This window comes from Phyllobates terribilis, unplaced genomic scaffold, assembly GCF_046119375.1.
Source record: "Phyllobates terribilis strain yellow unplaced genomic scaffold, ASM4611937v1 Scaffold_377__1_contigs__length_1856515, whole genome shotgun sequence".
NCBI lineage: Eukaryota > Metazoa > Chordata > Amphibia > Anura > Dendrobatidae > Phyllobates > Phyllobates terribilis.
The window spans coordinates 607,902-623,212 of NW_027363137.1; the positions used below are offsets into that span (position 1 = coordinate 607,902).

At 46.0% G+C, this 15,311-nt stretch overlaps 10 non-coding genes and 2 pseudogenes across 10 annotated transcripts; all 12 read left to right on the forward strand.

Annotated features, from left to right (window-relative positions):
• The first annotated feature begins 99 nt into the window (after positions 1-99).
• LOC141223650 (U2 spliceosomal RNA) lies at positions 100-290 on the forward strand. The gene has a single exon (XR_012291215.1). It is a non-coding gene; the product is annotated as a U2 spliceosomal RNA (small nuclear RNA).
• A 1,115-nt stretch (positions 291-1,405) lies between these two features.
• Positions 1,406-1,596, forward strand: LOC141223651 (U2 spliceosomal RNA). Its single transcript, XR_012291216.1, has one exon. It is a non-coding gene; the product is annotated as a U2 spliceosomal RNA (small nuclear RNA).
• Positions 1,597-2,711: 1,115 nt separating this feature from the next.
• Positions 2,712-2,902, forward strand: LOC141223652 (U2 spliceosomal RNA). Its single transcript, XR_012291217.1, has one exon. It is a non-coding gene; the product is annotated as a U2 spliceosomal RNA (small nuclear RNA).
• A 1,115-nt stretch (positions 2,903-4,017) lies between these two features.
• Positions 4,018-4,109, forward strand: LOC141223815 (U2 spliceosomal RNA; annotated as a pseudogene).
• A 799-nt stretch (positions 4,110-4,908) lies between these two features.
• On the forward strand, positions 4,909-5,091 carry LOC141223788 (U2 spliceosomal RNA). Its single transcript, XR_012291339.1, has one exon. It is a non-coding gene; the product is annotated as a U2 spliceosomal RNA (small nuclear RNA).
• Positions 5,092-6,206: 1,115 nt separating this feature from the next.
• Positions 6,207-6,397, forward strand: LOC141223653 (U2 spliceosomal RNA). The gene has a single exon (XR_012291218.1). It is a non-coding gene; the product is annotated as a U2 spliceosomal RNA (small nuclear RNA).
• Positions 6,398-7,512: 1,115 nt separating this feature from the next.
• On the forward strand, positions 7,513-7,703 carry LOC141223654 (U2 spliceosomal RNA). Its single transcript, XR_012291219.1, has one exon. It is a non-coding gene; the product is annotated as a U2 spliceosomal RNA (small nuclear RNA).
• A 1,115-nt stretch (positions 7,704-8,818) lies between these two features.
• Positions 8,819-9,009, forward strand: LOC141223655 (U2 spliceosomal RNA). Its single transcript, XR_012291220.1, has one exon. It is a non-coding gene; the product is annotated as a U2 spliceosomal RNA (small nuclear RNA).
• Positions 9,010-10,124: 1,115 nt separating this feature from the next.
• On the forward strand, positions 10,125-10,315 carry LOC141223657 (U2 spliceosomal RNA). The gene has a single exon (XR_012291222.1). It is a non-coding gene; the product is annotated as a U2 spliceosomal RNA (small nuclear RNA).
• A 2,159-nt stretch (positions 10,316-12,474) lies between these two features.
• LOC141223754 (U2 spliceosomal RNA) lies at positions 12,475-12,670 on the forward strand. Its single transcript, XR_012291313.1, has one exon. It is a non-coding gene; the product is annotated as a U2 spliceosomal RNA (small nuclear RNA).
• A 1,115-nt stretch (positions 12,671-13,785) lies between these two features.
• LOC141223658 (U2 spliceosomal RNA) lies at positions 13,786-13,976 on the forward strand. The gene has a single exon (XR_012291223.1). It is a non-coding gene; the product is annotated as a U2 spliceosomal RNA (small nuclear RNA).
• A 1,115-nt stretch (positions 13,977-15,091) lies between these two features.
• Positions 15,092-15,183, forward strand: LOC141223816 (U2 spliceosomal RNA; annotated as a pseudogene).
• The last annotated feature ends 128 nt before the right edge of the window (positions 15,184-15,311 follow it).

Sequence of the window (15,311 nt, forward strand, 5' to 3'; positions counted from 1 at the left end):
TGACAACATGTCTTCTTAACGGGAGTCCAGGAGCTCATCTCCACAAATGGACTTTTCAGGATCCTTGGGTGGCTCCGTAGTTTGAAACCAATTCTGGTTATCGCTTCTCGGCCTTTTGGCTAAGATCAAGTGTAGTATCTGTTCTTATCAGTTTAATATCTGATACGTCCCCTATCTGGGGACCATATATTAAATGGATTTTTAGAACAGGGAGATGGAAAAAGAGCTTGCTCTGTCCACTCCACGCATTGACCTGGTATTGCAGTATCTCCAGGACCGGTGCACCCCTTCTTTAATGCAGTTTCTAAAATCAGAAAGAATTGAATTCAATGTTTTTTGTTCATTTTGCTTGTTTGTCGGATTTTGGGATGGACTCTTTGGCTTTGCTTTTCTTCTCCTCATTGGATTTTTCATGTTCAAAGTTGCAGAAGCCAGATTACAAGCTCATTTTGGTTCAACTTCAGCAACTGTGCATTGCATTGCCATGTAATGTGATGCAATGCTATCTTTCTAGCTCTCCCTTTTTACTTCCTTTTGGATAAACAGACATATTAGGCAAGCATTTTGGAGCTTTCACCTAAATAACTACAGGTGGTGAGATAAGCTGCACAATATAATTGACCTTTCAGTATATTGTTGCACACACACCATCTATTTAGCAAATGCCCTTGTTATCAACAGCAGCCTTTTAAACTCACCTGAGCTAACAGGTATGTGCGCTGGTTACTCAGCTGCGCTTAAAATTTCTTTTTTGGTTTGCTACAATGCCTTTTCTGAAACGTTGTCTCCTTCTGCTGGAACACTGACTTCTTTCATTTAATGCCTGCAGACTATAAAAGAGAACCCAACCCAAAAAGTTTGGTTGATTAGTCTGTGGCATTCTGTTAAACTGTTGCTTATGGCGGTCTCTGTGAGCTTCTCAGCGACATTCAGCCAGCCAGGTATCCTGCCTGCAGTAGATGGAATGTGGCAATGGAACGCTGGCTACGCGTGTCATAATAGGCTCTGAGCCTTTATATACCTGTGCACAGCAGCAGCCACCTTCAGTCTGCTGCTGGACAGCCAGCAGCAGCAGCAGCAGGAGAGGTATGTAATCAGGAGCCCTCCTGCTAAGGGTAGACAGCTGCTCGTTCCACCCCACCTCCCGCCTTAATTGGTTCTCCTCCCTTCCAACGGTGTTGAGGCGGGTGGGAACAGCAGGGGGTGAAGGTGCTGTGTTTAAAGAGGTGGAGTTATGCAGATCTAAAACGCGTGGATTGCAGCAGCAGCAAGCCGAAAAGTGCAGGCATGTAAGGGATCTAGAGGTTGACAACATGTCTTCTTAACGGGAGTCCAGGAGCTCATCTCCACAAATGGACTTTTCCTGATCCTTGGGTGGCTCCGTAGTTTGAAACCAATTCTGGTTATCGCTTCTCGGCCTTTTGGCTAAGATCAAGTGTAGTATCTGTTCTTATCAGTTTAATATCTGATACGTCCCCTATCTGGGGACCATATATTAAATGGATTTTTAGAACAGGGAGATGGAAAAAGAGCTTGCTCTGTCCACTCCACGCATTGACCTGGTATTGCAGTATCTCCAGGACCGGTGCACCCCTTCTTTAATGCAGTTTCTAAAATCAGAAAGAATTGAATTCAATGTTTTTTGTTCATTTTGCTTGTTTGTCGGATTTTGGGATGGACTCTTTGGCTTTGCTTTTCTTCTCCTCATTGGATTTTTCATGTTCAAAGTTGCAGAAGCCAGATTACAAGCTCATTTTGGTTCAACTTCAGCAACTGTGCATTGCATTGCCATGTAATGTGATGCAATGCTATCTTTCTAGCTCTCCCTTTTTACTTCCTTTTGGATAAACAGACATATTAGGCAAGCATTTTGGAGCTTTCACCTAAATAACTACAGGTGGTGAGATAAGCTGCACAATATAATTGACCTTTCAGTATATTGTTGCACACACACCATCTATTTAGCAAATGCCCTTGTTATCAACAGCAGCCTTTTAAACTCACCTGAGCTAACAGGTATGTGCGCTGGTTACTCTGCTGCGCTTAAAATTTCTTTTTTGGTTTGCTACAATGCCTTTTCTGAAACGTTGTCTCCTTCTGCTGGAACACTGACTTCTTTCATTTAATGCCTGCAGACTATAAAAGAGAACCCAACCCAAAAAGTTTGGTTGATTAGTCTGTGGCATTCTGTTAAACTGTTGCTTATGGCGGTCTCTGTGAGCTTCTCAGCGACATTCAGCCAGCCAGGTATCCTGCCTGCAGTAGATGGAATGTGGCAATGGAACGCTGGCTGCGCGTGTCATAATAGGCTCTGAGCCTTTATATACCTGTGCACAGCAGCAGCCACCTTCAGTCTGCTGCTGGACAGCCAGCAGCAGCAGCAGCAGGAGAGGTATGTAATCAGGAGCCCTCCTGCTAAGGGTAGACAGCTGCTCGTTCCACCCCACCCCCCGCCTTAATTGGTTCTCCTCCCTTCCAACGGTGTTGAGGCGGGTGGGAACAGCAGGGGGTGAAGGTGCTGTGTTTAAAGAGGTGGAGTTATGCAGATCTAAAACGCGTGGATTGCAGCAGCAGCAAGCCGAAAAGTGCAGGCATGTAAGGGATCTAGAGGTTGACAACATGTCTTCTTAACGGGAGTCCAGGAGCTCATCTCCACAAATGGACTTTTCAGGATCCTTGGGTGGCTCCGTAGTTTGAAACCAATTCTGGTTATCGCTTCTCGGCCTTTTGGCTAAGATCAAGTGTAGTATCTGTTCTTATCAGTTTAATATCTGATACGTCCCCTATCTGGGGACCATATATTAAATGGATTTTTAGAACAGGGAGATGGAAAAAGAGCTTGCTCTGTCCACTCCACGCATTGACCTGGTATTGCAGTATCTCCAGGACCGGTGCACCCCTTCTTTAATGCAGTTTCTAAAATCAGAAAGAATTGAATTCAATGTTTTTTGTTCATTTTGCTTGTTTGTCGGATTTTGGGATGGACTCTTTGGCTTTGCTTTTCTTCTCCTCATTGGATTTTTCATGTTCAAAGTTGCAGAAGCCAGATTACAAGCTCATTTTGGTTCAACTTCAGCAACTGTGCATTGCATTGCCATGTAATGTGATGCAATGCTATCTTTCTAGCTCTCCCTTTTTACTTCCTTTTGGATAAACAGACATATTAGGCAAGCATTTTGGAGCTTTCACCTAAATAACTACAGGTGGTGAGATAAGCTGCACAATATAATTGACCTTTCAGTATATTGTTGCACACACACCATCTATTTAGCAAATGCCCTTGTTATCAACAGCAGCCTTTTAAACTCACCTGAGCTAACAGGTATGTGCGCTGGTTACTCTGCTGCGCTTAAAATTTCTTTTTTGGTTTGCTACAATGCCTTTTCTGAAACGTTGTCTCCTTCTGCTGGAACACTGACTTCTTTCATTTAATGCCTGCAGACTATAAAAGAGAACCCAACCCAAAAAGTTTGGTTGATTAGTCTGTGGCATTCTGTTAAACTGTTGCTTATGGCGGTCTCTGTGAGCTTCTCAGCGACATTCAGCCAGCCAGGTATCCTGCCTGCAGTAGATGGAATGTGGCAATGGAACGCTGGCTGCGCGTGTCATAATAGGCTCTGAGCCTTTATATACCTGTGCACAGCAGCAGCCACCTTCAGTCTGCTGCTGGACAGCCAGCAGCAGCAGCAGCAGGAGAGGTATGTAATCAGGAGCCCTCCTGCTAAGGGTAGACAGCTGCTCGTTCCACCCCACCCCCCGCCTTAATTGGTTCTCCTCCCTTCCAACGGTGTTGAGGCGGGTGGGAACAGCAGGGGGTGAAGGTGCTGTGTTTAAAGAGGTGGAGTTATGCAGATCTAAAACGCGTGGATTGCAGCAGCAGCAAGCCGAAAAGTGCAGGCATGTAAGGGATCTAGAGGTTGACAACATGTCTTCTTAACGGGAGTCCAGGAGCTCATCTCCACAAATGGACTTTTCAGGATCCTTGGGTGGCTCCGTAGTTTGAAACCAATTCTGGTTATCGCTTCTCGGCCTTTTGGCTAAGATCAAGTGTAGTATCTTTCGAAAAGGCGGTTTTGGATGTTGGCCGCCCTAGTAGATTGATACATTATGCACACTGGGGTTTAGGCGCTTGTTAGTACGCCAGGTGGCTAATATAGTCATCTGGTGGAAAGCATGGCCCCCCAGGATCGACGCCATTGGGCCGGGGAAGATCGAAAGCCCGAAGTGTGAAGTGCCCCAGGAGTGGTGACCCTGGGGTGCCTTAACTCACTGGGATTGGGAACCCCACTTGAGTTTATGGCACATTTGCACTAGCACTTCAATATTTCTTTCTTCACACACACCCTTATTCCGGGCCTTCTGGCCTTAGGATGGGGAATTTTTCAATTCCCGGTCGAAGGTCCGGGCAGTATTATACTGTGAAACCTTCACTATTTATTTAATTTTTTTTTGTCACTGTGTGTCCACTTTTTCACGTGTGTCCACGTCCTTACTAGGATTTTGTCGGGATGCGGTTCCCTTACGGGTTCCTCTCTTGGCAGGTCTAGGGGGGGAGTGTGTGGCCATCAGGTTCCGCTCCCCCCTGAACCCCACTGGCTCTCCTCTTTCGGGAGGAGAGCGTTGTTGGCTCCCCTCTTCCGGGAGGGGAGCACAGTCTTTGGCTCCCAGTGCCTTGCTCGGGTGAGAACTCGGGCAGGTATTGGGGGTAAGATTGGGTCGCCTCTGGCTCCGGCTGGAGGTGGCTATTTGTCCCTGTTCCTCGCTGTGGCCTTCTGGCTCGGAGGGACGGGGAATGGTTTGGGGGACCCTTCTCCTTTTGGAGAGGGTTTCAAGAAGACCAGCATCCTAGTGCACTTTTTTTTGTGGCACTTGTCACTTTTTTAAGCGCACTCGGGTTTTGTACACGAATTCGGGCTTTCGATAAAAAAAAAAAAAAAATCTGTTCTTATCAGTTTAATATCTGATACGTCCCTTATCTGGGGACCATATAATAAATGGATTTTTAGAACAGGGAGATGGAAAAAGAGCTTGCTCTGTCCACTCCACGCATTGACCTGGTATTGCAGTATCTCCAGGACCGGTGCACCCCTTCTTTAATGCAGTTTCTAAAATCAGAAAGAATTGAATTCAATGTTTTTTGTTCATTTTGCTTGTTTGTCGGATTTTGGGATGGACTCTTTGGCTTTGCTTTTCTTCTCCTCATTGGATTTTTCATGTTCAAAGTTGCAGAAGCCAGATTACAAGCTCATTTTGGTACAACTTCAGCAACTGTGCATTGCATTGCCATGTAATGTGATGCAATGCTATCTTTCTAGCTCTCCCTTTTTACTTCCTTTTGGATAAACAGACATATTAGGCAAGCATTTTGGAGCTTTCACCTAAATAACTACAGGTGGTGAGATAAGCTGCACAATATAATTGACCTTTCAGTATATTGTTGCACACACACCATCTATTTAGCAAATGCCCTTGTTATCAACAGCAGCCTTTTAAACTCACCTGAGCTAACAGGTATGTGCGCTGGTTACTCTGCTGCGCTTAAAATTTCTTTTTTGGTTTGCTACAATGCCTTTTCTGAAACGTTGTCTCCTTCTGCTGGAACACTGACTTCTTTCATTTAATGCCTGCAGACTATAAAAGAGAACCCAACCCAAAAAGTTTGGTTGATTAGTCTGTGGCATTCTGTTAAACTGTTGCTTATGGCGGTCTCTGTGAGCTTCTCAGCGACATTCAGCCAGCCAGGTATCCTGCCTGCAGTAGATGGAATGTGGCAATGGAACGCTGGCTGCGCGTGTCATAATAGGCTCTGAGCCTTTATACACCTGTGCACAGCAGCAGCCACCTTCAGTCTGCTGCTGGACAGCCAGCAGCAGCAGCAGCAGGAGAGGTATGTAATCAGGAGCCCTCCTGCTAAGGGTAGACAGCTGCTCGTTCCACCCCACCCCCCGCCTTAATTGGTTCTCCTCCCTTCCAACGGTGTTGAGGCGGGTGGGAACAGCAGGGGGTGAAGGTGCTGTGTTTAAAGAGGTGGAGTTATGCAGATCTAAAACGCGTGGATTGCAGCAGCAGCAAGCCGAAAAGTGCAGGCATGTAAGGGATCTAGAGGTTGACAACATGTCTTCTTAACGGGAGTCCAGGAGCTCATCTCCACAAATGGACTTTTCAGGATCCTTGGGTGGCTCCGTAGTTTGAAACCAATTCTGGTTATCGCTTCTCGGCCTTTTGGCTAAGATCAAGTGTAGTATCTGTTCTTATCAGTTTAATATCTGATACGTCCCCTATCTGGGGACCATATATTAAATGGATTTTTAGAACAGGGAGATGGAAAAAGAGCTTGCTCTGTCCACTCCACGCATTGACCTGGTATTGCAGTATCTCCAGGACCGGTGCACCCCTTCTTTAATGCAGTTTCTAAAATCAGAAAGAATTGAATTCAATGATTTTTGTTCATTTTGCTTGTTTGTCGGATTTTGGGATGGTCTCTTTGGCTTTGCTTTTCTTCTCCTCATTGGATTTTTCATGTTCAAAGTTGCAGAAGCCAGATTACAAGCTCATTTTGGTTCAACTTCAGCAACTGTGCATTGCATTGCCATGTAATGTGATGCAATGCTATCTTTCTAGCTCTCCCTTTTTACTTCCTTTTGGATAAACAGACATATTAGGCAAGCATTTTGGAGCTTTCACCTAAATAACTACAGGTGGTGAGATAAGCTGCACAATATAATTGACCTTTCAGTATATTGTTGCACACACACCATCTATTTAGCAAATGCCCTTGTTATCAACAGCAGCCTTTTAAACTCACCTGAGCTAACAGGTATGTGCGCTGGTTACTCTGCTGCGCTTAAAATTTCTTTTTTGGTTTGCTACAATGCCTTTTCTGAAACGTTGTCTCCTTCTGCTGGAACACTGACTTCTTTCATTTAATGCCTGCAGACTATAAAAGAGAACCCAACCCAAAAAGTTTGGTTGATTAGTCTGTGGCATTCTGTTAAACTGTTGCTTATGGCGGTCTCTGTGAGCTTCTCAGCGACATTCAGCCAGCCAGGTATCCTGCCTGCAGTAGATGGAATGTGGCAATGGAACGCTGGCTGCGCGTGTCATAATAGGCTCTGAGCCTTTATATACCTGTGCACAGCAGCAGCCACCTTCAGTCTGCTGCTGGACAGCCAGCAGCAGCAGCAGCAGGAGAGGTATGTAATCAGGAGCCCTCCTGCTAAGGGTAGACAGCTGCTCGTTCCACCCCACCCCCCGCCTTAATTGGTTCTCCTCCCTTCCAACGGTGTTGAGGCGGGTGGGAACAGCAGGGGGTGAAGGTGCTGTGTTTAAAGAGGTGGAGTTATGCAGATCTAAAACGCGTGGATTGCAGCAGCAGCAAGCCGAAAAGTGCAGGCATGTAAGGGATCTAGAGGTTGACAACATGTCTTCTTAACGGGAGTCCAGGAGCTCATCTCCACAAATGGACTTTTCAGGATCCTTGGGTGGCTCCGTAGTTTGAAACCAATTCTGGTTATCGCTTCTCGGCCTTTTGGCTAAGATCAAGTGTAGTATCTGTTCTTATCAGTTTAATATCTGATACGTCCCCTATCTGGGGACCATATATTAAATGGATTTTTAGAACAGGGAGATGGAAAAAGAGCTTGCTCTGTCCACTCCACGCATTGACCTGGTATTGCAGTATCTCCAGGACCGGTGCACCCCTTCTTTAATGCAGTTTCTAAAATCAGAAAGAATTGAATTCAATGTTTTTTGTTCATTTTGCTTGTTTGTCGGATTTTGGGATGGACTCTTTGGCTTTGCTTTTCTTCTCCTCATTGGATTTTTCATGTTCAAAGTTGCAGAAGCCAGATTACAAGCTCATTTTGGTTCAACTTCAGCAACTGTGCATTGCATTGCCATGTAATGTGATGCAATGCTATCTTTCTAGCTCTCCCTTTTTACTTCCTTTTGGATAAACAGACATATTAGGCAAGCATTTTGGAGCTTTCACCTAAATAACTACAGGTGGTGAGATAAGCTGCACAATATAATTGACCTTTCAGTATATTGTTGCACACACACCATCTATTTAGCAAATGCCCTTGTTATCAACAGCAGCCTTTTAAACTCACCTGAGCTAACAGGTATGTGCGCTGGTTACTCTGCTGCGCTTAAAATTTCTTTTTTGGTTTGCTACAATGCCTTTTCTGAAACGTTGTCTCCTTCTGCTGGAACACTGACTTCTTTCATTTAATGCCTGCAGACTATAAAAGAGAACCCAACCCAAAAAGTTTGGTTGATTAGTCTGTGGCATTCTGTTAAACTGTTGCTTATGGCGGTCTCTGTGAGCTTCTCAGCGACATTCAGCCAGCCAGGTATCCTGCCTGCAGTAGATGGAATGTGGCAATGGAACGCTGGCTGCGCGTGTCATAATAGGCTCTGAGCCTTTATATACCTGTGCACAGCAGCAGCCACCTTCAGTCTGCTGCTGGACAGCCAGCAGCAGCAGCAGCAGGAGAGGTATGTAATCAGGAGCCCTCCTGCTAAGGGTAGACAGCTGCTCGTTCCACCCCACCCCCCGCCTTAATTGGTTCTCCTCCCTTCCAACGGTGTTGAGGCGGGTGGGAACAGCAGGGGGTGAAGGTGCTGTGTTTAAAGAGGTGGAGTTATGCAGATCTAAAACGCGTGGATTGCAGCAGCAGCAAGCCGAAAAGTGCAGGCATGTAAGGGATCTAGAGGTTGACAACATGTCTTCTTAACGGGAGTCCAGGAGCTCATCTCCACAAATGGACTTTTCAGGATCCTTGGGTGGCTCCGTAGTTTGAAACCAATTCTGGTTATCGCTTCTCGGCCTTTTGGCTAAGATCAAGTGTAGTATCTGTTCTTATCAGTTTAATATCTGATACGTCCCCTATCTGGGGACCATATATTAAATGGATTTTTAGAACAGGGAGATGGAAAAAGAGCTTGCTCTGTCCACTCCACGCATTGACCTGGTATTGCAGTATCTCCAGGACCGGTGCACCCCTTCTTTAATGCAGTTTCTAAAATCAGAAAGAATTGAATTCAATGTTTTTTGTTCATTTTGCTTGTTTGTCGGATTTTGGGATGGACTCTTTGGCTTTGCTTTTCTTCTCCTCATTGGATTTTTCATGTTCAAAGTTGCAGAAGCCAGATTACAAGCTCATTTTGGTTCAACTTCAGCAACTGTGCATTGCATTGCCATGTAATGTGATGCAATGCTATCTTTCTAGCTCTCCCTTTTTACTTCCTTTTGGATAAACAGACATATTAGGCAAGCATTTTGGAGCTTTCACCTAAATAACTACAGGTGGTGAGATAAGCTGCACAATATAATTGACCTTTCAGTATATTGTTGCACACACACCATCTATTTAGCAAATGCCCTTGTTATCAACAGCAGCCTTTTAAACTCACCTGAGCTAACAGGTATGTGCGCTGGTTACTCTGCTGCGCTTAAAATTTCTTTTTTGGTTTGCTACAATGCCTTTTCTGAAACGTTGTCTCCTTCTGCTGGAACACTGACTTCTTTCATTTAATGCCTGCAGACTATAAAAGAGAACCCAACCCAAAAAGTTTGGTTGATTAGTCTGTGGCATTCTGTTAAACTGTTGCTTATGGCGGTCTCTGTGAGCTTCTCAGCGACATTCAGCCAGCCAGGTATCCTGCCTGCAGTAGATGGAATGTGGCAATGGAACGCTGGCTGCGCGTGTCATAATAGGCTCTGAGCCTTTATATACCTGTGCACAGCAGCAGCCACCTTCAGTCTGCTGCTGGACAGCCAGCAGCAGCAGCAGCAGGAGAGGTATGTAATCAGGAGCCCTCCTGCTAAGGGTAGACAGCTGCTCGTTCCACCCCACCCCCCGCCTTAATTGGTTCTCCTCCCTTCCAACGGTGTTGAGGCGGGTGGGAACAGCAGGGGGTGAAGGTGCTGTGTTTAAAGAGGTGGAGTTATGCAGATCTAAAACGCGTGGATTGCAGCAGCAGCAAGCCGAAAAGTGCAGGCATGTAAGGGATCTAGAGGTTGACAACATGTCTTCTTAACGGGAGTCCAGGAGCTCATCTCCACAAATGGACTTTTCAGGATCCTTGGGTGGCTCCGTAGTTTGAAACCAATTCTGGTTATCGCTTCTCGGCCTTTTGGCTAAGATCAAGTGTAGTATCTGTTCTTATCAGTTTAATATCTGATACGTCCCCTATCTGGGGACCATATATTAAATGGATTTTTAGAACAGGGAGATGGAAAAAGAGCTTGCTCTGTCCACTCCACGCATTGACCTGGTATTGCAGTATCTCCAGGACCGGTGCACCCCTTCTTTAATGCAGTTTCTAAAATCAGAAAGAATTGAATTCAATGTTTTTTGTTCATTTTGCTTGTTTGTCGGATTTTGGGATGGACTCTTTGGCTTTGCTTTTCTTCTCCTCATTGGATTTTTCATGTTCAAAGTTGCAGAAGCCAGATTACAAGCTCATTTTGGTTCAACTTCAGCAACTGTGCATTGCATTGCCATGTAATGTGATGCAATGCTATATTTCTAGCTCTCCCTTTTTACTTCCTTTTGGATAAACAGACATATTAGGCAAGCATTTTGGAGCTTTTACCTAAATAACTACAGGTGGTGAGATAAGCTGCACAATATAATTGACCTTTCAGTATATTGTTGCACACACACCATCTATTTAGCAAATGCCCTTGTTATCAACAGCAGCCTTTTAAACTCACCTGAGCTAACAGGTATGTGCGCTGGTTACTCTGCTGCGCTTAAAATTTCTTTTTTGGTTTGCTACAATGCCTTTTCTGAAACGTTGTCTCCTTCTGCTGGAACACTGACTTCTTTCATTTAATGCCTGCAGACTATAAAAGAGAACCCAACCCAAAAAGTTTGGTTGATTAGTCTGTGGCATTCTGTTAAACTGTTGCTTATGGCGGTCTCTGTGAGCTTCTCAGCGACATTCAGCCAGCCAGGTATCCTGCCTGCAGTAGATGGAATGTGGCAATGGAACGCTGGCTGCGCGTGTCATAATAGGCTCTGAGCCTTTATATACCTGTGCACAGCAGCAGCCACCTTCAGTCTGCTGCTGGACAGCCAGCAGCAGCAGCAGCAGGAGAGGTATGTAATCAGGAGCCCTCCTGCTAAGGGTAGACAGCTGCTCGTTCCACCCCACCCCCCGCCTTAATTGGTTCTCCTCCCTTCCAACGGTGTTGAGGCGGGTGGGAACAGCAGGGGGTGAAGGTGCTGTGTTTAAAGAGGTGGAGTTATGCAGATCTAAAACGCGTGGATTGCAGCAGCAGCAAGCCGAAAAGTGCAGGCATGTAAGGGATCTAGAGGTTGACAACATGTCTTCTTAACGGGAGTCCAGGAGCTCATCTCCACAAATGGACTTTTCAGGATCCTTGGGTGGCTCCGTAGTTTGAAACCAATTCTGGTTATCGCTTCTCGGCCTTTTGGCTAAGATCAAGTGTAGTGGCTCCGCGGGCAGGTCCATGTCTCGCTTCTTCCTGCTTCCTCTTTGGAGGCGACTCGGCTGGGACAAGTGGGACAGCTCCTTCCCCTACAACTGGACGACGCCATGGTTCTACGGAGACGTCGTTCGATTTGTGGGGGAACATCAACTGGAGGGACTCAAGCCCGACTTGTGGAAGCCCAAAACTATCCACAAGCTCATCAGAGCCAAGGATGACGTGGAGAACATCACAGGACTTCACCAGGACACGCTGGAGACTGTGTGGACAAATGTGTCGTCTGACAGGCTGACCAACGGGCACAAGGACTTGTCGTGGATGGCGATTCAGGGCGGACTGCCCGTCCGGTCATTCATGCATGCCCGGAACCTGTGCAAGACCCGGTACTGCCCAAGGTGCCCCTTCGTGGAGGAAACATCTTTGCACACTTTTTGGGACTGCGGATTTGCACAGCGCCTGTTGACTGACCTTGAGGACGACCTGAGGAACTCTGTCCCCAGGGCGAGCCTATCGCACCATTCTGTGCTTTACGGACTCTTCCCTGGGGTTCATACCGTCGGAGCCATCCAGGAGGCTTGGCGCTTTATGAACTGCTTCAAGGATGCCGTTTGGGTCGCCAGGAACCGGCTCATCTTGAGGAGGGAGAGGATGTCCATCCAGGACTGCCGCAGGCTGATCCACAGCCTGCTCAGAGACTATTCCATCGTGGACGGTCCGGAGGACGAGGATGAGGACTAAACCCCTCCTCCCCCTCTCCCCTTATGTGTCTTGTCTTTCAATAAAGCTTCGGGCCTGTGATTTTCCCCTCCCCATCCCCTTTTTCCCAATCCCCATCCCTTATCACGGTTCGTTGTACTGTATTGATTGACATGCTTTTTCTTTCAGATTGAGTGTTTTGTGTAGCATAGGGGTGTGATGTGTCTAGTTAGTGCGTCGTATCCTCATGCTATGTAAATATGATGTAGAATTCTGTGTGTACTGGGCTGCGGCACTGTACACTGTCTGTTAACTTATTTTTTGTGCTAATAAAAGATATATTCAACCAAAAAAAAATCTGTTCTTATCAGTTTAATATCTGATACGTCCCCTATCTGGGGACCATATATTAAATGGATTTTTAGAACAGGGAGATGGAAAAAGAGCTTGCTCTGTCCACTCCACGCATTGACCTGGTATTGCAGTATCTCCAGGACCGGTGCACCCCTTCTTTAATGCAGTTTCTAAAATCAGAAAGAATTGAATTCAATGTTTTTTGTTCATTTTGCTTGTTTGTCGGATTTTGGGATGGACTCTTTGGCTTTGCTTTTCTTCTCCTCATTGGATTTTTCATGTTCAAAGTTGCAGAAGCCAGATTACAAGCTCATTTTGGTTCAACTTCAGCAACTGTGCATTGCATTGCCATGTAATGTGATGCAATGCTATCTTTCTAGCTCTCCCTTTTTACTTCCTTTTGGATAAACAGACATATTAGGCAAGCATTTTGGAGCTTTCACCTAAATAACTACAGGTGGTGAGATAAGCTGCACAATATAGTTGACCTTTCAGTATATTGTTGCACACACACCATCTATTTAGCAAATGCCCTTGTTATCAACAGCAGCCTTTTAAACTCACCTGAGCTAACAGGTATGTGCGCTGGTTACTCTGCTGCGCTTAAAATTTCTTTTTTGGTTTGCTACAATGCCTTTTCTGAAACGTTGTCTCCTTCTGCTGGAACACTGACTTCTTTCATTTAATGCCTGCAGACTATAAAAGAGAACCCAACCCAAAAAGTTTGGTTGATTAGTCTGTGGCATTCTGTTAAACTGTTGCTTATGGCGGTCTCTGTGAGCTTCTCAGCGACATTCAGCCAGCCAGGTATCCTGCCTGCAGTAGATGGAATGTGGCAATGGAACGCTGGCTGCGCGTGTCATAATAGGCTCTGAGCCTTTATATACCTGTGCACAGCAGCAGCCACCTTCAGTCTGCTGCTGGACAGCCAGCAGCAGCAGCAGCAGGAGAGGTATGTAATCAGGAGCCCTCCTGCTAAGGGTAGACAGCTGCTCGTTCCACCTCACCCCCCGCCTTAATTGGTTCTCCTCCCTTCCAACGGTGTTGAGGCGGGTGGGAACAGCAGGGGGTGAAGGTGCTGTGTTTAAAGAGGTGGAGTTATGCAGATCTAAAACGCGTGGATTGCAGCAGCAGCAAGCCGAAAAGTGCAGGCATGTAAGGGATCTAGAGGTTGACAACATGTCTTCTTAACGGGAGTCCAGGAGCTCATCTCCACAAATGGACTTTTCAGGATCCTTGGGTGGCTCCGTAGTTTGAAACCAATTCTGGTTATCGCTTCTCGGCCTTTTGGCTAAGATCAAGTGTAGTATCTGTTCTTATCAGTTTAATATCTGATACGTCCCCTATCTGGGGACCATATATTAAATGGATTTTTAGAACAGGGAGATGGAAAAAGAGCTTGCTCTGTCCACTCCACGCATTGACCTGGTATTGCAGTATCTCCAGGACCGGTGCACCCCTTCTTTAATGCAGTTTCTAAAATCAGAAAGAATTGAATTCAATGTTTTTTGTTCATTTTGCTTGTTTGTCGGATTTTGGGATGGACTCTTTGGCTTTGCTTTTCTTCTCCTCATTGGATTTTTCATGTTCAAAGTTGCAGAAGCCAGATTACAAGCTCATTTTGGTTCAACTTCAGCAACTGTGCATTGCATTGCCATGTAATGTGATGCAATGCTATCTTTCTAGCTCTCCCTTTTTACTTCCTTTTGGATAAACAGACATATTAGGCAAGCATTTTGGAGCTTTCACCTAAATAACTACAGGTGGTGAGATAAGCTGCACAATATAATTGACCTTTCAGTATATTGTTGCACACACACCATCTATTTAGCAAATGCCCTTGTTATCAACAGCAGCCTTTTAAACTCACCTGAGCTAACAGGTATGTGCGCTGGTTACTCTGCTGCGCTTAAAATTTCTTTTTTGGTTTGCTACAATGCCTTTTCTGAAACGTTGTCTCCTTCTGCTGGAACACTGACTTCTTTCATTTAATGCCTGCAGACTATAAAAGAGAACCCAACCCAAAAAGTTTGGTTGATTAGTCTGTGGCATTCTGTTAAACTGTTGCTTATGGCGGTCTCTGTGAGCTTCTCAGCGACATTCAGCCAGCCAGGTATCCTGCCTGCAGTAGATGGAATGTGGCAATGGAACGCTGGCTGCGCGTGTCATAATAGGCTCTGAGCCTTTATATACCTGTGCACAGCAGCAGCCACCTTCAGTCTGCTGCTGGACAGCCAGCAGCAGCAGCAGCAGGAGAGGTATGTAATCAGGAGCCCTCCTGCTAAGGGTAGACAGCTGCTCGTTCCACCCCACCCCCCGCCTTAATTGGTTCTCCTCCCTTCCAACGGTGTTGAGGCGGGTGGGAACAGCAGGGGGTGAAGGTGCTGTGTTTAAAGAGGTGGAGTTATGCAGATCTAAAACGCGTGGATTGCAGCAGCAGCAAGCCGAAAAGTGCAGGCATGTAAGGGATCTAGAGGTTGACAACATGTCTTCTTAACGGGAGTCCAGGAGCTCATCTCCACAAATGGACTTTTCAGGATCCTTGGGTGGCTCCGTAGTTTGAAACCAATTCTGGTTATCGCTTCTCGGCCTTTTGGCTAAGATCAAGTGTAGTATCTTTCGAAAAGGCGGTTTTGGATGTTGGCCGCCCTAGTAGATTGATACATTATGCACACTGGGGTTTAGGCGCTTGTTAGTACGCCAGGTGGCTAATATAGTCATCTGGTGGAAAGCATGGCCCCCCAGGATCGACGCCATTGGGCCGGGGAAGATCGAAAGCCCGAAGTGTGAAGTGCCC